At 46.1% G+C, this 21,439-nt stretch overlaps 1 protein-coding gene and 1 pseudogene across 4 annotated transcripts in view; one reads left to right on the forward strand and one right to left on the reverse strand.

The window, feature by feature from the left end:
* Window positions 1-21,439, reverse strand: part of LOC140387976 (voltage-dependent calcium channel subunit alpha-2/delta-1) — an 890,358-nt gene that overhangs the window by 712,686 nt on the left and 156,233 nt on the right. The window lies entirely within an intron of this gene.
* Window positions 13,324-13,548, forward strand: LOC140388711 (U2 spliceosomal RNA; annotated as a pseudogene).

Below are 21,439 nucleotides of genomic sequence, written 5' to 3' on the forward strand. Positions count from 1 at the left end.
AGCATGATGCAGCCTGAATTTTGAATGATTGATTTTGAATCTCCTTCCACTCATTAACGCTGCCTTGCTTCAAGGAGAGCTTCAGAGTGTCAGAGAGGTGAAACATTTTATTTGTCCTCCCCTGAAATGCTGGCCGTTTGAGAGCTCAGAAAACAGGGCCTGGTGGGCAGATGCTTTTCAGCCGTCCCAACACAGTGTCCTGTGCATCAAAGTGAATTTTGCGGGGGGGATTTAACTGAGTGCTTCATGAGTTGGCCCACTCAAATTTGCATTTCCTTCTTAGTCTCATAGAATCATAGAATTTACAGTGCAGAAGGAGGCCATTTGGCCCATCGAGTCTGCACCGGCTCTTGGAAAGAGCACCCCACCCAAGGTCAACACCTCCACCCTATCCCCATAACCCAGTAACCTAGTAACCCCAAACAACACTAAGGGCAATTTATCATCGCCAATCCACCTAACCTGCACATCTTTGGACTGTGGGAGGAAACCGGAGCACCCGGAGGAAACCCACGCACACACGGGGAGGATGTGCAGACTCCGCACAGACAGTGACCCAAGCCGGAATCGAACCTGGGGCCTGTCCGGCCTGTCAATGTCACAATCCCCCAGTGGTGCACAGTTGCTGACCTTGTTTACTCAGGATGCTCCCTTTCCCTCGCTGCGATATTATCAGCTCACACGTTCAGAGAGAGTTGTCATGCAACCAAACTGCACATGCAAGGGCACATCCAACTAATGGCACATGCCGCTGGATGCTCTGCTACTGCGAAATCTGGCCCTTGGTGATTTGCTGGTAGATCGGATAAAGTTCCGTTAATTTGCCAACTGTGGTAAAATCTCACTTGCACACCTCCTGCTGACTGGCCATTATTAATGCAGCTTGCCACTGGCTTGAACTAAATATTTCAAGAGGTTATATAGCTGTGAATGTAAGGGAGATGAAACCCTGATGCAGCATTGGAAAGCAGGTGCAAGATAAATGCTGACATTACATATCGCTGTAAAATATGGTTGTGTTGTTTGTTTCTAAAATTAGACATTCTCAGAATGTCTGCCATCTGTTTATTGTATAAACCAGAAGCCAAAGATATCATGTTAAAAAGTCATTGGATGAGAGTTTAAATTAATGCAATCAGCTTGTGACGCTGTTGCACTTGTTGTTTCTGAAGGGAGGTGTATTGGCTGAATTAGCCAAACGCCATGGCTGCTTTTCAGTAGGCCTGAATAAAAGGAGAAACCGCTGAGAAAACCCAGCTTTACTGCTAGGTTGGTGGATGCTTTGACACTTTTCCCAGCTCAATTGGAGCTAAATCCATGCAAGCGGTTCCACCACACTCTTCATTTAAAATAAAATCATTTAAAAGTAAAATGGAAAAATATCTGAGCTAACAGATACAATTGGGAATTCAATGACCCGACTGTGTTGGTGTTGCTGCAATGTCCTGTACCCAGGCATGTACTCCTACACATGTAGACAGACATTTCTTACAGTCAGAAACAGCCCTCGAGTCGCTGCATCACGACCCACTGGAGGGTTGTTTTACTCTCCCACGAGAGACTGGTGACGTTTACAGAGATTCCCAGTGACCAACTTAAAGGAATCACACAACAAAATTTCAAGTTTTAAGACTTTGAACATAACAAACAAAAAGCAATATTGACTAAACATTCAAATAAAAGCAAAATGCAGCAGATGCCGGGAATCTGAAATAAAAACAGGAAATGTTGGATAAACTCAGCAGGTCTGATGCATATTGGGCGCGATTCTCCACCCCCACGCCGAAGTGGCCGCGCCGTCGTGAACGCCGTCGAGGTTCACGACGGCGCGGAACGGCCCCGGTCCCGACCGATTCAGGCCCTGACAATGGACCAGTATCGGGGCCGCGTCATCTACCCGCACCAGGCCTTGTCTCCCGCGGAAAAGCGGCACCGAATAGATGATGCGGCCGGCGCCGCATAACGGACGTCAACCGCGCATGCGCGGTTGCCGTCCTGTCCAAATCCGCCCCGCAAGAAGATGGGGGACGGATCTTGCGGGGCCGCGGAAGGAAGGAGGTCCTCCTTCAGAGAGGACGGCCCGACGATCGGTGGGCACCGATCGCGGGCCACCCCACATTCAAGGTACCCCCCGTGCAGGATCCCCCCTCCCCCCCCCACAGGCCGCCCCCCCAGCGTTCACGCACCGCCCACGACTGTAGCGACCAGGTGTGGATGGCGCTGGGGGGAACCCGCCGTTTTGGCCTGGCCGCTCGGCCCATCTGGGCCTCAGAATCGCCGGGGTGCCGGAGAATCGCCATTTTGGGTATCTCCGGCGATTCTCCGGCCTGTGGCCCGCGAAACCCGACTGGCCTGTTCCCGCCGCTTGGGAGAATCGCGGGAGGGCGTCGGACCGGCGGCCCCGGAAATTTCGGCGGCCCAGGCGATTCTCCCAACCGGCGTGGGAGAGGAGAATCGCGCCCCATGACTTGGGAGGCAACAAATACTCGAAACTACAGACAAGGTAACCCTTATTCATAGATTCATAGAATTCATACAGTGCAGAAGGAGGCTATCTGGCCCATCGAGTCTACACCAACCCTCTGAGCGAGCACCCCACCAAGGCCATTTCCCCCACCCTACCCCTGTAACCCCGTAACCCCACCTAACCTTTTGGACACTACCGGCAATTTAGCATGATCGATCCACCTAACCCGCACATCTTTGGACTGTGGGAGGAAACCAGAGCACCCGGAGGAAAGCCACACAGACAGTAACCTGAGGCTGGAATTGAACCTGGGTCCCTGCCGCTGTGAGGCAGCAGCGCTAACCACTGTGCCACCGTGCTGCCCATAATCTAATATGACCCAATAACCCCACACTGCATACTGTGTACAATACAACATAATCTCCATAGGATTACAGTCTTTATTTACATAGATTTACCGTGCAGAAGGAGGCCATTTGGCCCATCGAGTCTGCACGGCCCTTGGAAAGAGCACCCGACTGAAGTCCACACCTCCACCCTATCCCAGTAGCCCAGTAACCCCATTTTGGACATTAAGGGCACCAAGTCACCCAGACGTTTTGTTGAGCAGAATTCAAAACAAATCGCATGACTCGCTTCATTTCTTAATTTTACCTTAAATTAAAGAGACAGTTAAAAACATTGCAGGCACAATTCTCCAGAAACATTTCTAACTACGGCAGCGAGCGGGAAATGCCATGAGCTTCCTGGCACTCGGCCCAGCGAGGCCGGCAATGCAATTCAACGTTAATTGGTCCACTTAACGAGTCCTCATGGACTTCTCATCGCAAATGAAGGGTCGCCAGCTGATTCACCAGGACCGCGCTCGCCAGCCCCTCTAACAAGGCCGAGCAGCACTTAAGGTGCACTTGCTCAGCCAGCCCCAGCCAGCTCACAATAATAGCGGCCAGGAGACCAGCCCTGGTGAGATTCGGGGATGTTGACCTGGGGAGGCTGCTAGACGACGTGGAGGCCAGGAGGGAGGCCAAGCCATGATGTGTCCTGTTCCCCAGAGGGTGAGCCACAAGGCAGCCAGTGCTGTTTGGGATGAAGTGGTGGCAGCAGTCAGCTCGGGGTGTATGAACAGGAGGTCTGGCCTTCAGTGCAGGAAGAAGGTCAACGACCTACACCGAGCAGTATGAGTGAGTAGACACCAACGCCCCCCCCACCCTGTCCAATGGAGCATTCACCCCCCCAGTGCCCCATGCAACCCCCAGCCCTTCCTCCACCCCCACCCCCTCAACTTCCCCAACTCCTCCATTACAACCCCTCTCCCTCCACTGTGAAGCGCACGTGTGGCTAACAATGCCCTCTCTGTGTCTCCGCAGGAAAAGCTCCCCCATAACTGTCGGGAGAGGGCCCAGACTGGTGGACAGTGCCAGACATAAGAATCCTCACCTTCTTTGAAGAGCGGGCTCTGGAGGTGACTGGGGCGGCCGCGGACAGATCGGTCAGCCATGCGGAGGCTGGAGGAAGCCGCAGAGGTGAGGAACCACCGGGATCCACCCAGGGGACTTGTCAAACGTGAGTAGTGATTGCCTCACTGACTGACCCATCCCTCCCACTGACCACATGTCCATTCTCCTGTAGGTCTTCCAGCCAACAGCGAGGGCCAATCCCGGGCGGCACCCTATCTGACTCCAAGAAGACAACCTCGGAGGAGAGCTCCGAGGATACCATCATAATCGCGGCACAGCTGTCATCCCCACCCTCCACCAGTGCAGATAGACACACCTCGGTGGGACATGTTAGTGGTCAGGCTTCTGGGCACAATCTGGTGATCACCACACTTCACATTAGGTGCAGGCAGGAAATCCCAGGCAAGACAACAGTCAGAGGTCTTCTGGATTCCAGGACCCAGATGGATCCCAGCCTGATGCTAAGCCTGTGGTTATAGTGGTACCCAGAGCTGATGGAGACAATAGCGACCAACTTGGACGTTCAGAGAGAGATGTCAGCGTCACTCCAGCAGATCCATAGCTGCTTGGAGGGGTCCCAGAGGCTAGGGCACAAGAGATGGCGCCGACAATGAGTGGTCAACATTGCTAGGGTGGCGACCAAAGTGAAGAGCCTGGTGCACAACATTAGCATCATGAGTGAAGGTGTCCAAGGCATGGCGCAGTCGGTGACGGCCATGGCCAACGGCCTCGGCAGAACGTCCAACTCACTGGGGGATGTCACCCAGCACCAGGTTGACTTTGATGAGGTTCTGGGCACATATCCCGCTCTCAGATGGACATGGCTGAGGCGCTGTAGAGCATGTCCCAGTCACTGAGGAACATCGCCGAGGGCACCAACATAATGGTGCAAATCATGGGGAACCACCAGGTCTGCAGAGCCGGATGATGCATTGGCGGCCGGGGCTCGAACCAGCTGCTCCTCTAACCCACGGTGAACCCCAGGGCCTATGGGCTCCGATCAGGAGGAGGGGACACTGGGTGCCAAACCGGACCCATCCCATGGAGTGGGTGACAGTGGCCACCAGCTCCCCAGAGTTCCACCCCTCTGATGAGGCCACGTCTCACCGTCAGCACAAGGGTCAGGGCAGCATGGCTGAGCCCCCTAAGGTTGCGTGCCAGGGGCATCGAAGGCCATGGGATGAGGTAAACAACTGGTTGGCTCCACCTCAGATGTGCATGCTGGGGAAACACCAAGACATAGTGGTAGAACTGGGAGGGTCAAGCACATTGAGGATCACTGAGGGGTGGGGAGGTAGATAGGAGATGGGGAGGAGCGACACCATCGGGAGTGGGGCTTGTATAACACTAATTAAACACCTTTTCGCACAACCATTATGGTTGCTCTGTCACTTCCTTCAACAATACGGGCTGACCCCCGGACCATTGGCCCATCTCTCTAGGCACCCTCCCTGTGGCGCTCACCCATCCTCCGGCCGTGGACATGTCCCCGAAGCTGTGCGCCATACCCTGGGTGTTCGGATGTTGCATATGTGATGTTGCCTCCCGCAGTGCTTAAGCACAGTTTCCAGGCATCGGGGTGTGATTGGAATGCTAGGCAATGACTCCCACATGGCCCACCCACCCATGGGAATCCACAGGGCACTGTGTGAAGTGCTCACTTAACCAAGATTGCCAATTCCCTATTAGCAGTAGCCTACCGCCGTGCAGCCAGAGGCCTCAGCAGTCAGTGGCGCAGACGGGCAGTGATAGGGGTTGCCCCCGGAATGGGTGCACACGATCCATGGTTGGCATGCTGGTGCCATGAGCAGTTACCCCCCCAATTTCCCCCCAGAGCATCACCCCACCCCCATGTCGGCCCACCCCTGCGGAAGGTCCCTCACCCACAGCCAAGGGTTCCCCAGCCCCCATCAAGCACTGGGTTGGCAAGCCCAGCATCTCCTGGGCTCTTTTCCTGCGAGCAACGATGGATACTCACCACCTCAACTCCCCACAGAAGCCCTTGCGCCAGCTTCAAGGTTTTCAAAAGGAGTACTAATTGGCGCCAGCGTGAGCACTTGTTAGGGAGACTGCTGAATGATGGTAGGCCGTTGGATATGGGGTGGCTCTCGTTAACTGTATGGAAATGGGGCTTAAGTGGTAATAATTGGTTTCTCACCACACCACGGCGAGGATCACGATTTCGCCTATGGGAGTGGGCCGGTTTCATCGCAAACCGTTTGGCACCTGCTGCGGATCTCGCTTTCGGCCTCTCCTGTTATTCACCGGCTTCGTTACGCTTGAGCAAGTATGCAACGAGGCTGGAGCATCGCGCCCTATCTTACAAAACTTTACACTCATAACAGTTGCGTGCAACCTCAGCTGACACTGCAGTGCTGCCCTTGAGGAGTGCTATGGTGTCAGGCAGACCATTCTTCAGACCGACATCACATTGAACCCCTTTGTCCCGTTATGATGGTTCAGGAAATAACAATCCCATGGCATTATTCAAAGCAGGGAAGGAATTCTATTGTCTCCTGGTCAACACTTATGACGTAGACAAGACAACATTCACTGGAGTGGTTCAAATATGGTGTCATCGGAAAGGTAGACAAATATTTGTAGCTCAAAAAAGAAAGGGAGATTGGAGATGGGGCTGCAGGGGGCAGCACAGTAGCAAAGGTGGCTAGCACTGTGGCTTCACAGCAGCAGGGTCCCAGGTTCGATTCCCCGCTGGGTCACAAATGTGTCTGTGCGGAGTCTGCACGTTCTCCCGTGTCTGCGTGGGTTTCCTCCGGGTGCTCCGGTTTCCTCCCACAGTACAAAGACGTGCAGGTTAGGTGGATTGGCCATGATAAATTGCCCTTGTGGCCAAAAAGGTTGGGAGGGGTTATTGGGTTGCGGGGATAGGGTGGAAGTGAGGGCTTAAGTGGGTCGGTGCAGATTCGATGGGCCGAATGGCCTTCTTCTGCACTGTATATTCTAAGATCGAGAGTCTAGTGCAGAGTTTTTGAGGGGGGTTGATGACACAGATTTGAAAGAATGAGGAATGATACTTAAGGAAAAAGAACCATTTGGAACATCAGTGAGCATCAGGGGCAAGAAAGCAAAGTTGGGTAGCCAGGAGTTTCATGGCAATTCGATTGGTATTAGCCTTGGCTCAGCGGCAGCACACTCCTCTTGGTTCAAGTCTCATTTCAGAGACTCGAGGACATAAGTTGCCACTTCAGTGGAATACTGAAGGGGTGCTGCACTGCCAGAGCATGATAAAATGTGGCTCAGTGGCCTTGGGTGAATGCAAATGATACCTGAGCATGGGCAGTGCTTCCCAGTGATCTGGCCATTACTTACCACTTAACAACATTAAAACAGATAAAACATTATGAGATCTGTCTGTCTGCAAGTTGGCTGCCCTGTTTTCTGGGTCACAACAGTGACTGTACTTCAAAATGCTTCATTAGCTCTCAGACATTGTGAGGTTGTAAAAGGACGATGTAAATGCACATTCTTTAACAGGACTGAGAGAGGAAATGATGGGTTGCGTTGACACGATCTGTATCATAAGGGCATCGTTCAACATTCAAAAGTAAGTATACAAAGGATTGTTGGCTGTGCGGGGTCGGAGGAGGGCAGCACGTCCAGGATAGATGGACAAATCATGGGAAAGGAGTAGGTCTCGGGGGAGGAGGTGACGGCTAGGTGGGAGGGGGGAGCTGGTTCCCATTTTGAAGGAGAAGGTGTGGAGTGAGGTCCTTTGTGGTGTGAATGCTACGTCATCCTGCGCGAGGTTAAGTTTGATACAGCTCAAGGTCGTGTTCAGGACACATCCCACCAAGGCCAGAATGAGTCATTTTTTCCAGGGGGTTGAGGATATGTGTGAGCAGTGATCGAGAGGTCCTACGAACCATGCACATGTGTTCTAGTCCTGCTCCAAGTCGGTGTGTTTTGGGGGAGCCTTTTTTTAAACACCGTATCAGCAATTTTAAATGTGGATTTGGAGCCCTGCCCATTAGTTGCAATATTCGAACATTCGGGGTGACAATCCAGCAGGAATTGAGGACGGGTGTGATGGCGGATGCGTTGGCTTTTGGCTCGTTATTGGCTTGGTGGCAGATTCTATTGAGTTGGAGTCAGGCGCACCGTCCAGTGTTCACATTGAAGTCCGTTGCTAATAATTTCTAAACAAACGTGTCATGATTACGTCAAAATAATTAATTCCTGAGTGACAGCTTTTACATTCCATTCTCTCCAATGATAATGGGGTGCCTGGTCATAAGAATCATCAATACAAAGAATAAAAATGAACAAAACTACCCCATTCTTCTTCTAAAAATGAAATATAATCTGAATGTGACAACTCACTGATCTCATTTTGTGATTTGGATCTCAGAGTTCATGAAATCATCCAAAAACCTCAATCAGATCATGTCCACATAATCACTCTCAGGATCCATTGATTGTTCCATGTCTTGAGGGGAGAACCTAATTAAACAACCAGCAAAACTGATCCAATGTCTGGCTATAAAAAGGTACAAATTACTTAATTAACACTTTATGTAAGTGAAATGACTGGGTGAAATAATTTGGAAGCAATAAGGAACAGCTGCAACAAATTTAAATGAGTTGTTATCCTGCATCAAAGAACAAGGCATAGCTTTTATTTGAAAACGCCTAATCCATTGGAGTGTGAATGTTCGACACGACACGTGTTGGGGTCGCTGCAGATCATGTTCCCTAACTATCCTCAAAAATAAATCCTAGTTTATATGGAAAACATCTATTGTTGCTGATTGTGAAGTTAATAACCCAGTTAACAGATCAATTGTATTCACTTATCATTCTGATTCCACTATAATTTCTTAGTGCGCAAGATCTTCTGTCAGACAGGGATGAGTTTCCTGCCTCTCCTCCTTTTTCAACAGCTGCTATATAAAGGTACATGGCTCTTTGAGCTTCTTGGCACCCAAACAACCCCTGATCAACCTGACAAATATTTTAGCAATGCCACAGCTCCACTTCGCCAGAACAAGCATGCAAGAGAAAAGCTCTTTCGCAGTGTTACCTCTGCTTTCACACAGTTCTCTCAAGCTTAAATTCCTGGACTGCAGAGGAAAGTACAATCTATCCTTGTTGTGCTGATCACAATAGCAGACAGTGGCTGTGTGTAAACAGGGCTGAGAACAAGGTATAAATTATACAGAAAGCACTCACTGAATTGGAATTTACAGCAAAATATAAATCATTAGTAAGATTGAAGGTGGTGCATAGGACTTAAGTAGTGGAACAATCATGAGCCCATTTATCACAGGTTCTAAAGAGTCATACAGAACGTGTCTTTGCAAAGAATGCACTTATTAATGTTCTCCATTCGTGAGGAAATTAAAATGCACGGTATATCAAATTAATAGTACATCATACATTGTTGAACAGTGGTGACTGTTTCATTGAAATTCCCTCATAAATGATAACCACAAATTCGAAGGCTGACCCATTACATCTCAATTACAATGATGTTCAAAACATTCACTTATAACTGGTCAATTACAATCATCTGGAATTATGCTCAATTGGTAACAATAAACTGGCATTGATCTCTGAAGCATTTTGGATGGAGAGGAACTGATGGACAAGTTTGCAAACATCATTCAACAAATGCAATTTTATATTTACGATCAGCAAAGAGTTCTTTTTCCCAGCTGTTCCATTTTTCCACAGCAGTTTGAAGATTCTATCATTAACAGAATCAGTAAGATTTATTACTCTTCCATTGGGATACAATGGTCTGACGACAAGGGAGGGAGACAATGGGAAACTACAGGTGCTTTGAACTTTTGGCACTGGCAGAACGGCAAGGCTATGATTTGCTTCAAATTATTGGAGATTACCAAGTTGTGAGTGGCATGATCATAATACATCCCCTGTAAAAACAAAACCGGCCAAAATTGACTGGAGCTGACGAGCGAATGCCCCCTTTGCCATTTAATTTTCACGATATTTTCCATTGTAAGTTGCTGTAGATGGGAGATGGAAACAGAATGAAACCTTCTGTAGAGCATCTGTGTCAATGGGACAAGCAACTGCATACCCCCTTAACCAATCAGGTTTAACAGTGTAGAGTCTGAACTAGAAATGCAAGAAGATGATTAAATAAGAAATAAAAGCAGATGTAGAACCATCCAGCTGGCTCCACCATTCAAAATGATAATAGAAAAACAATACAGCTGAAGGAGCCCTTCAGCCCTCCAAACCTGCCTGTATCCTTCTATACCCTGTCTGTTCATGTGCCTATCCAGTTAAGTCTTAAAGGTCGCTAACATATCTGCCTCAACCACCTCACTTGGCAGTGCTTTCCAGGCCACCACCACCCTCTTGTGTAAAAAACTTTCGCCCGCACATTTCCACATGATCCTTGGCTTCAACTTCCTTTTCCCACCCTTCTATGGTATGACTCCCTGAGACACCAAATTTGTTCCATTTCGGCCTTAAATGTATTCAATGATGGAGCAAACAGAATCCTCTAGGATAGAGAATTCCAAACATTCATAACTTTTTGCGCTGTAATATTGAATTTGCTGTTGAATTAGAAACAGAATGCGAAATAAAGAGATGGAAAGAGAGATTGGATTAAGAAAGAAAATAAAGGAAGGGGAAAAGTTCTTTTAAATACAATTTTCAAAATATTTGTGCACACAGTTCAACTCCAAAATCAAATATGGCTTGCAATAAATACTGTTTATTGTTTCAATCAAGTCTTGACACACGTAACTGGTCTTTGAGCAATAGACATGCAGAGAAATAGCAATATTCCCCACTATTCCCCGAGGTAGACAGGTAATCTTCTTTGATCCTGATTCTCTCACTTTTTAAGGAAAGCTCGAAATCTTTATAGGCCATTTCTCATGAACACCCACAAACATCGGAATTGCTGTTTCATTATGGCATGATATCTATTGTAAACAGGACCCCCAGAAATGAGATATTTCCTTCAAAAACGCCAGATGCCAACCTGATCTCCAGCTGGGATGTAACTAATTATTCTGAGCTCCACAGTCCCACGTCTTATCTCAAGACCGCCTTGGCTATATTGTTTCACAATAGGACCATAAAAATAAGTCAACAGGCATGAATCACACATTCTGCACTTTCAACAGAGAGTGAATGGTATAGTCAGCTAAAATATACCATGATGCATTAAACCCAAAAGCATCCTGGGAATAAGTAACGTTTAGCCATTTTATTATTTCTAACAGTAAAAATTCACAAGCTATCTAAATGTAAAAATAAACCAAAATTTTAATAATTTGAAGGACCGAAAACTGCACATAATTGCATAATGTAGCTGAACCAACATTTTATACCGATTCTTTACCCCTTTACTCTCATAATCTTTGCGCCCATTTATATAATCCAAAATGGTGTTCTGGTTTTACCTATCAGTACTCAGGTTTAGCATGAATTATGTATTTGAACCTCCCTAGGTCTCCATTGAGTAACATCCTTTGGTAACTTTCCATTAAGTGCAGACCTTTATTCCTCATTTTGCATTTAAAAATGTGTCACTTCATATTTCTCAATATTAAACTGCATTTTCCATCCATCTCTCCCACTAACCTATATTCTTCTGAAGTATTTTTCAGGCCTCCCTAGCTTGAGAAGCCTCACACTTTATGTCATCAGCATATTGCTTCCTAAACCAAAGTCCAAATTATCTGTTTATACCAAGCACAAATCTTTTAGTTCGCCAATCCCAACTCTTATCCTCTCTGGGCAATACCATTAACACAAACCCTTAATTTCCTGCCCATGAACCAATTTTCTACCCATGTTTCCCTTTACTAAACACAATTCTGGCGATTTTATGATAAAGCTTCAGTGAGAGATACAATTAAATTGTTAGATAATTGCTAATTTGGACTTTGGCATTGGAAATCATATGCTGATGACAAAATGAGGGGGGTGGTTGCAAGTTGGGGAGAACAGGAAAATACTTCAGCAGAAATAGGTTAATGGAACAGATGGATAGATGGCATATTTTAAAATGACTTTAAACAATAATTTTAAAAATAACTCAAGCTTTCAATCTATAGATGAATGAAAGTAAAGATTGCATGCTTCAAAACATTACTACAACAAATGACTGAAACATTGCTAAACTAAATACTATGGCCGGGTTTCTCCAAGCCGGAATCTGAGTTGACTCCGAGTCGGCCTGCGACACCGATCCGACACCGGGACGGAATTCTGCGGCGACCGGAGAATCACTGTGTGTGCACGATAGACGCGGCACCGGTTGGGGGCCGTTGAAAGAGGCCTCCGCGGCAGTTCTCCGTGGTCGACCGGCCGAGTTCCCGCCGGCGTGGTTCTAACATGGTTCCACCCGGCTGGAGTTCGGATCCGCGGCCACGGTGGCCGTCCTGGTGGGGGGACGGGGGGATCAGACTCCAGGAGGGGTATCCACGACAGCCAGGCCCGCGATCGGGGGCCACTGATCGGCCGGCGCGCGCAATCCGGGGGGGGGGGGGGGCCTACCTTCTTCCACGCCTGCCCACTATGGCTCTGCCAGCTCGGCCGGCAGTGTAGGGCCGCGTATCGGCGCCGGCGCTGCATGAAGCACTGCAGCGCCGTGCTGGCCCCCTGTGGGCCACGGAATCAATGGGCCAGGAGGCCAGTTGAGGCCGGCATGCAACACTACGGTGTTTATGCCAGCGTCAACACTTAGCCGCCGTATTGCAGAATCCCAGCCTATTTTCTTTTTGGGAACAGCATATCCTTTAAACTACAGGAAGTGGTATTCCCCTTTTATAATATTACATCCTTCATGGAATTACAGTCCTTAAAGCAACCAGTCTACCATTATCTCCCAGCTTCCATATTCTCATGAGCTCCCATATTCCCACTTTGTATACCCATCACCAGCAGTGAACCCTATTTCAATTCTTCTTCTTCCCCTGACCAAGACGAATAACTTAGAATCCTTATATGGATGAAAGCTTCATCTCTTTGTCTACAGACTGTCTCCCCCCTACATCTGGCTGTAGTATCTCACAAGACAAGCAGCTTTTTTCATCTGCTATCCATATAGACCCTCTGCCATCTGTCTGTGATGTTCATAGATTTGCGGGGATGCCTGTAGCTTGATCTAAACAATGGTTTCCTCTGTCCTCTTCCCCATGGCAAAGTGAAGCAAATTAACGTTCCACCCAAGTACAAATGTCAATCAGCTATCCTTGATACCAATTAACAATCCTTGATCCTAACTCCATTCTATTTTCGAAGTAAAGGGGCAGTTTTTTGCACAGCTAATACCAACACCACCTTTCTAGGATTTTGGGAGACTCGGAGACAACTCAATGTAAATTCCATCTTCATTGTCCCCATCTTGTACCTTCTTCGCAGCCAAACAATCTGAGCCTTTGTTTGACCCCTTCTCGGCCTTTTGGCTAAGATCAAGTGTCACAGCATGCCCAATGTGAGGTGTAGTGACGTTTCTTGTCAGCTTGGATCGTGTATGTCTCTCTTGTGGAGACCATGAATTGGATTCAATTTGAATTGGCTTTTGGAACAAGCAATGAGATGGATTAAGTTAGGGCTTGCCCTGTCCACTCTGCACATTGGCTTTGTAACTTTAAAAAAAATGTTTTTTTAATCTGTGGGAAAAAAACAATCAAATAAACCAGGCTTATTGTCCTGCAGACTGCAAAACAGATCACATGACCCCCTTTATTTCCTGAAAAAATTTAAAGGTACAGACCCAAAACAGCATACTCTCATTAACCTCACAACAGTAACAAGATGCCTTCTGAAAGGCCACCACTTCAATTGCCTAATTGTAATTGGTCACTTTTGAGAGTCTTAAAGTTAATTCATTCATGGCACCTCCCAAACACAGTTATGTAAGGATATTCCTGCTTCTAAAGTTTGCTGTAACTTTTCAGAATGAAATTGCGCATCTGATGAAAATTGCTTTATGAGCTATAAAATTCAGAGCACAGGGAAAATACAACAGAACAAAGAGCAAATTCAAAGGTATTAGTCCCTTGCCTTAAAGGCCTAATAGAGACTTCTATCATGCACCATCTCCTGTGTCTAAATTGCTTGCAAATCAGAGGTCATTAGTGCTAGCAGACAGTGCCAAACCTCAAAATTAACTATCAGAATTACATTTCAGTTGTATTGAAATTTTTGCCATAAAACTGAAAATGTGAGCATTAAGGGTTTATCGCGCTGTTTTGAAATCTACCTCTTGGGCAAAGCACAAAATTCAGTTGCATTCGTACATCACATCGTAATTGTATTTCTAATATGTAAATATTGTCTACATGTTGCAGAGTTATGAGACTTGGTCTAACTGTTCATTTATCATTCATGTTGTGTTATGCTGCTTCGTGTAGCATAAGCTGCTTCTTTGATGTATGCTTTGACAAAGGAAGCTCCAGACTATGAAATGAGTTCAATATGTTTATTGAACTATTAACACAGTTCTTAAATGAGTTTGACTCTCTGCTAATCTAGCTGGAGTATCTGTCTATCTTTACCAACCTGCTCTAAGCCACGTGCTGGGTGTGATGCTGTTAATCAACCCTGATGTACTCTCTAGATGTCTGTCTGTGGAAGGAGGCAGAGCATGTGTGCCCTGTCCTTTTATATGGGTTGTGAAGTGCCCCCTTGTGGTAATGCCACCTCTGGGTGTCCTGATTACCCATTGGGTGTGTCCTGTTGTAATGACCCATTGGTTGTATGACTGCATGTCATGACATCTCTGGTGCTCCCTCTAGTGGTTACTTAGTTGTAGTGTATTTACATAAACCCCTTGTGTATATACAATGATGCATATCACCACATCCCCCCCTTTTTTATGTTACATATTTTCTGTACTTGGTTAACGAAAATTGAACCAAATAGGTAGATAAGTGATGACATGTACAAGTCATGATGACAGTGATGATACAATACCAAATAATATTTATGAGTCCAAAGTTCATGAATTTATATGGTCGAGTGGCTTTCTTGTTTTGTTATTGAAGTGTCGATGTTGATGTTGTCATTTTCTTGTTGTCAGTGTCCCTGTGCTTAAGGAACCAAGAAATCATCAGGAGGTGTTCAAATGGTCAAATCACTTCTTTCTCTGATTTGGACTCTTTTTTTCTCGATGCTTGTGGTAGCGATTCTTGATGTCATCTTTCCTGTCTGACCTGGACTGGTGTCTGTGTTTGTGCCGTATGTCAGCTGCCTTGAAAGCTGGTCTGCTTGTTTGTAGTATAGCAAACGTGAATTTGTAAGATGCGTTATCATGCCATGGTATGTCTGCACACTTGCCATTGTCTACAGCTGTGCTGTCACAGTGTCCTGCTTTTGCAGAGTTGTACCATGTCGTACCAGTCATTGTTCCAGTGTTGTTGGTTTTGTCGTGCTTGTTGTTGATGTTGGTGCCTTTGGTACGCTTCTTGTTGTTGGCTGTGTTGTTTTTGTAGGTTTTGTTGTTGTGTTTGTTGCGCTCAATGACCATTCCGAGTGGAGAATTTGAGTCCTTCACAAAGTTACTTGTGTCAGTGTTCTTTGTGGCATCTGTTGTTTCATTGAGCATTTTGTCTTTGATTCCTCGGTGCTCCCCGTCTGGAGTCATGTCCAGTTCACTTGAATCATCTTTGGCTTGTTGATGCTCCCCGTTTGGAGTCCGTTCTGGTTCACCTGAATCATCTTTGGTTTCTTGATGGTCCTCTGTCGGAGTCATTTCAGGTTCACTTGAATCATCTTTGGTTTCTTGATGCTCCTCGTCTGGAGTCAAAATGTTCAAGATTTCATTTTCTTGTGGAGAGGCTCGTGTGGATGAGGTTTCAATTGACGTGGTCGCACTGGACTCACGAGTAGTTTCACTTGGATTGTCAAGTGCCTCTGTGCATACGAGCTGAGATCTGTCAGTCTCGCTGTGATGTTGCACATCTTGTATGGGAATTGTGATGCCTTTGTCACTTGTCTCACATACAGTGGGTAGACCTGCAGTGTCTTCTTGTTGGTTAGATGAGCTGGGTAGACTGTCAGAGTCTTCTTCTGGTGGCTCAAGTAATCTGGGTAGACTGTCATAGTCTTTCTGTTGTTCACGTGAGCGTGGCAGACTTGCATCATCTGCTGCTGGTTGCTCAGATAAGGTGGATAGACCTTCATGGTCTTGTTCATGCATGGGCTGCGCTCTGGAGTATTGAGTTGCTTCCATCGTGGAGTCTGTCAACGAGCTCGCCGTGGAGGCTTGTATCGCTCTCTCTGTGGAGTCTGGCATCGTTCCCTGTGTGGAGTCGTGCAGTGGTCTCGCTGTGGAGTCTATCTGTGCGCTCTCAACGGAGTCGTGCAGTGGTCTCACCGTGGAGTCTTTCATCGCTCTCTGTGTGGAGTCGGGGACTCTTCGTGGTGTGTGGATCACCCTCTGTGTGGAGTCGGGGACTCTTCGTGGTGCGTGGACCACCCTCCGTGTGGAGTCGGGGACTCTTCATGGTGCGGGACGACTTTTGGCATGAGGCTGCTCTCTGTGGGCTTCGTCTTCTTCGTGGGTATTTGACAGGTTGCTGTCTAATGTATCGACGATCTGCCACGGCATCATGGTATTGGATTCATCTAGTCGTTTTGAGCTTTTCAACCGTGTTGCTGATGCTGTGATCAGCATATCCGAATAACTCAGCCATGTCTGAGTAGTATTCTTCGATAAACCAATTATCTTCTTGTGTTTCGGTATTGTCATTGCGCTCTCTGTGTCCAAGAAATAAATCATCATCTGGGTAGTAGTCTTCAAGGACCAAATCATCTCTTTGGCTGGTGCTAACTGCTTGTTACTGAGTTCTGCGGAGGTTGATTTCAACTACTGGTAGAAGTTCAGGCATTGTTCTGCCTTTCGAGGTGAAAGAATGGTGTTTTGCGGCTTTAAAACTCTTCTTTGTAATTTTCAGATATTTCCCCTTTAAGTGGGCGTGGTCCGGGGCCTCTGACATCATGACGCTTGTGATGTAAAGCATAGGAATAGATTGCGCATGCTCAAATCGCTTTTCCTTTACAGTGCGCTTTTTTCACAACTGCCCAAGCGCGGCTTCTCGCGCATGCACAAAACACTGTTTTGCCGGTTGGCGCCTTCCCGGGAACTGCGCATGTGCGGACTGGGCCGGCTGGATACGCGCAAGATGGCTGCCAATCAAAATTGCCGTTAGCTTCTGTTGCAACCCTACCCTTGCCTTGTGGTGAGTATTGACGCCAGTTGTACCGATTTCTTTTGTGTTTACCTCGCAGTAGCTTTCAAATTTGTCCAGGACTGTCTGGAATTGTGTTCAGTCCTGCCCTTTGGAGTATTTAAAGGAGCGGAAGATCTCTGTTGCATGTTCACCCGCAAAGGTGAGTAGAAGAGCAATCTTCTCAGCATCGGCCACACCATGTAGGTCGGATGCTTCCATGTAAAGCTGAAATTTTTGCTTGAATGAACGCCAGTTGGCACTGAGATTGCCGTGGTACCTGAGTGGATTAGGAACCGGAATCTCGATAATCATGCCTGGGTTCGGTTGCTGGTTTTCACGGATCTTGCTGAGTTGAACTAAATAGATGTAACAGGCACTCCTGGTATCATGTTGTGTTATGCTGCCTCGTGGAGCATAATCTGCTTCTTTGATGTATGTTTTGACAAAGGAAGCTCCAGACTATGAAATGGGTTCAACTTGTTTATTGAACTATTAACACAGTTCTTAAATGAGTTCGACTCTCTGCTAATCTAGCTGTAGTAACTCAGTCTATCTTTACCAGCCTGCTCTAAGCCGCGTGCTGGGTGTGATGCTGTTGATCAACCCTGGTGTACTCTCCAGATGTCTGTCTGTGGAAAGAGGCAGAGCATGTGGACCTGTCCTGTTATATGGGTTGTGAAGTGCCCCCTTGTGGTAATGCCACCTCTGGGTGTCCTGATTATCCATTGGTTGTGTCCTGTTGTAATGACCCATTGGCTGTATGTCTGCATGTCATGACATCTCTGGCGCTCCCTCTAGTGGTTACTTAGTTGTAGTGTATTAACATTAACCCCTTGTGTACATACAGTGATGCATATCACCACAATTCATACTTGAGGACAGCTTACACAAAACTCAAGAAGTAGTGGAAGTCAAATTTGCATACGACTGCTGTACAAAATGTTCCCTAAATTCAATTAATTCCTTTGCTGCTGATCATTTGGAACATTACTCCTGGTCACAGAAAATATAACTCAGTCCGTTCTCGCACACCAGCCGCCTTTGGCAAATCTTTCTGTCACCCACTTTAATGGATCTTTATAAATAATTCAGTTTTTAATTATGCGACAAGCTTGTCACCCAGGGAGGAAAGTAGTTACACGCCATGTCAACTGATTGCCATTCATACCGTAGAAAATGCAAACAGAGAAGGAGCCCATTTGGCCCATTACGAGCGTTGAATGTGCAATCCAATGAGCCCTGTTCCCCTGCCATTTACCCTCACCCTGATTTAAATATACATCTGGCGATTAAACTACTTCAAAAGTCTTGAGCGCAACAGAAAAAACATCAGCACTTTTGAATCGAAAGACTGATCAGAAGCTTGCATCTCCAATCCAGCGGTTACATATGTTACTTTAAGGTATCAAGGCCTATGATAGTTGCTAACTTTAGCAGGTGGATGCTTAACACTGTCACGTGGCATTATACACTCTGCTATTTCAGCACAGGTGTGAACCAGCTTATTTTCAAGCATGTGAGGGAGAGGGGAATAGAGGGTTATGACGATTGATTTAGCTGTGAAAGATGGGATGAGGTTTGAGTGAAGCACAAATGCCAGCTTATGGACTGGTTGAGCAGAATGGCCTGTTTTTCTGTCATACATCCTAAGGTCGTTATCTCCCCCTAAACAAGTCATTTAAATGACATGATACTTGTCTACCTTAATGCATTTTAAGATATCCAACATTAACTCAGTCATTATGCTGACACGTCCCAGAGTATTCATACACCCATCGCGAATATCAACATCCATCATGTCCCTCTCCTTGGCGAATAGCGATGCATTAAGGTTCTCACCCACAAGGGGCAGCACGGTGGTGCAGAGGGTTAGCCCTGCTGCCTCACGGGACCGAGGTCCCAGGTTTGATCCCGGCTCTGGGTCACTGTCTGTGTGGCGTTTGCACATTCTCCCCGTGTTTGCGTGGGTTTCACCCCCACAACCCAAAGATGTGCAGGCTAGGTGGATTGGCCACACTAAATTGCCCCTTAATTGGAAAAAAAGAATTGGGTACTCTAAATTTATTTTTTAAAAAGGCTCTCACCCACTTCCTCTGACTCAATGCATAACTTTCCTTCTTTTTCCTCTGTTGAAACTTGAAACACAAACAGATTAGTCATGGTCTTACTAAATGGCGGAGCAGGCTCGAGGGGCCGAAAGGCCTGCTTCTGCTCCTATTTTGTATGTTCGCAGGGTGAGAAATCTGGCATGTCCAGGTTTTGTCACTGGTGTGAGTGGTGTTGGAGTTATGAACTACATGCAGAGCAGATTTTAGTGAATTATTCAATCAGTGAGGAACATGACCATCAAGACTGATTCCAACATTCACAGGCGTGCCACTAACAGTCACTATTTATTGATCATAAGCAGGAACCATGCTGCTTCTTTCCCTTCCTACTCCAGGAAAACTGTATAGAAACACATAGAAGATTTAATCTGGAAAAAGATTAGCTAGACAACAAGGCAAGCTTGCCTTTTAAATCTGCCTGTTAAATACTCCTGCTTCAACAGAAATTTCAGATATTCTTTCATTGGAGAAACATGTATATCATGTATAGCATCGAGTGTTCAAAGAGTCATCACTGCGGTATCGTAAGGATTGATGATCCATTTTTAGTATTTTTTTCTGCCTATTGTAATAAACCAATGTTTGTTTGAGGTGCTTTCGTTACAGTAGTGGGTGAATTGTCAGACCGAGAATCGGAGCACTATGTATATCAGAAGAGATACAAGTGGCAATTTGGCATTCAATTGGGATGATCGGATAACATACAAGCTGTTCAGGAAACACCAGATATGTCGCTCACAATTTTGCACCATTAACAGCAATGGGTGGATATTTGCTGGTAATATGTCAAAATCTTCATACTTGCGACTGGTGAGCAATAATCCCTGCCAGCAGCACATGCTTGCCAAAGTGACCCTATAATCCAAGGGGATCCTATTCTTTAATATCAGTAATCAAGTGTTATCAAAAGATGCCAAATACAAGTGGTAAGAAGATATTAAAATTGTGTTCAACTTGGAGTGCGTCGTAAACTCATGATTTAATCTAGGCATCTAGGCAGCAAATATGATACTTATATCAGATTATATCATTTTAACTGCCAAAAGCATAATTTCAAATCAACTCAAAATGAGTCTACTGCCTTGAAATCACTCACAATTGTCTTCCTTTTACTGCAATACTGCTACTGTTGGTCACCATTGGCGAACAGCACTCACCATACACAATCTGTGATGATCTCCACACAAAACATTAAAGACCGCCATGTAATCACAAGTTTAACATGTTACAATTGACTGCACATTATCACAAATAATTAAATCCCCAAATACTACAAAAGAAATTGTTTTGCACAATTAAATTAGCTCATTACAAATAAAGATTTAACAGCATCTACCATGTTTCAGACATACTTCAAAGTATTAATGATATGTTGTTTTTTTTAAATCTATCACCGTACGCTCCTTTCATCTGACCTAAAACAAGGATTATACAAGAATCCATTGCCAACAGCAATTTAGCTCTGGCTGACCAACAGCAATTTCGCTCTGGCTGGCCAACAGCAATTAAACTTTCTGCCCTTAAATGAGACACAAATTGACCACAAATCCACCTCAGGAGCAAAATTGTTCATTGCTTGGTATCAAGCAGTATATCTTCTGATTTGATGGGGTGGATGGTTGGGTGATAGGAGTTTCCAGGCTCACCCAAATAAGTGAAAAAGTGCCTGGAAAGGTGCGATCTTCATTCTGTGGGCTTGCTGGTGTCAGGCTAGGCACCCCCAGAAAGAGTCCAGAGGTAGCCACAAGGGACGCTGAGTACCAAGAGAGGCTGGTTAAAAGATACGCCTCAGTTCCCTGGGATTTTGTCTCATTTTTTTTGTTCAATATAAAACCCTCTAGCCCTCGATCCTCACATCCGCCCACTCCCCATGCTCCATCCATGCCAACTCATGCTACCTATCTCCAACAACCCCTCATACTCTCCATGTCAACCCATGACCCACTACCTACTCCTAATGGCTTCATACTAACTCAGAGCACTTCCATGCCTATTCACCCAGTATGCAATCTGCAAAGAACTGATTAACCCTATAGTAACAATGGCATGTGTGGAAAAGCTTTTTAAAAATCCATTTGTAACTTTGTTTTTAAAAAAACTGCTGTTACCACAACAGAAGAATCAACCAGATGTTAAAGTATCAATAGTAAAACCTATAAATACTTGATACTTCTTTATGTTGTATAAATAAACATTGAGCCATTGATAAAATAGATC

The sequence above is a fragment of the Scyliorhinus torazame genome, chromosome 13, assembly GCF_047496885.1.
Source record: "Scyliorhinus torazame isolate Kashiwa2021f chromosome 13, sScyTor2.1, whole genome shotgun sequence".
NCBI lineage: Eukaryota > Metazoa > Chordata > Chondrichthyes > Carcharhiniformes > Scyliorhinidae > Scyliorhinus > Scyliorhinus torazame.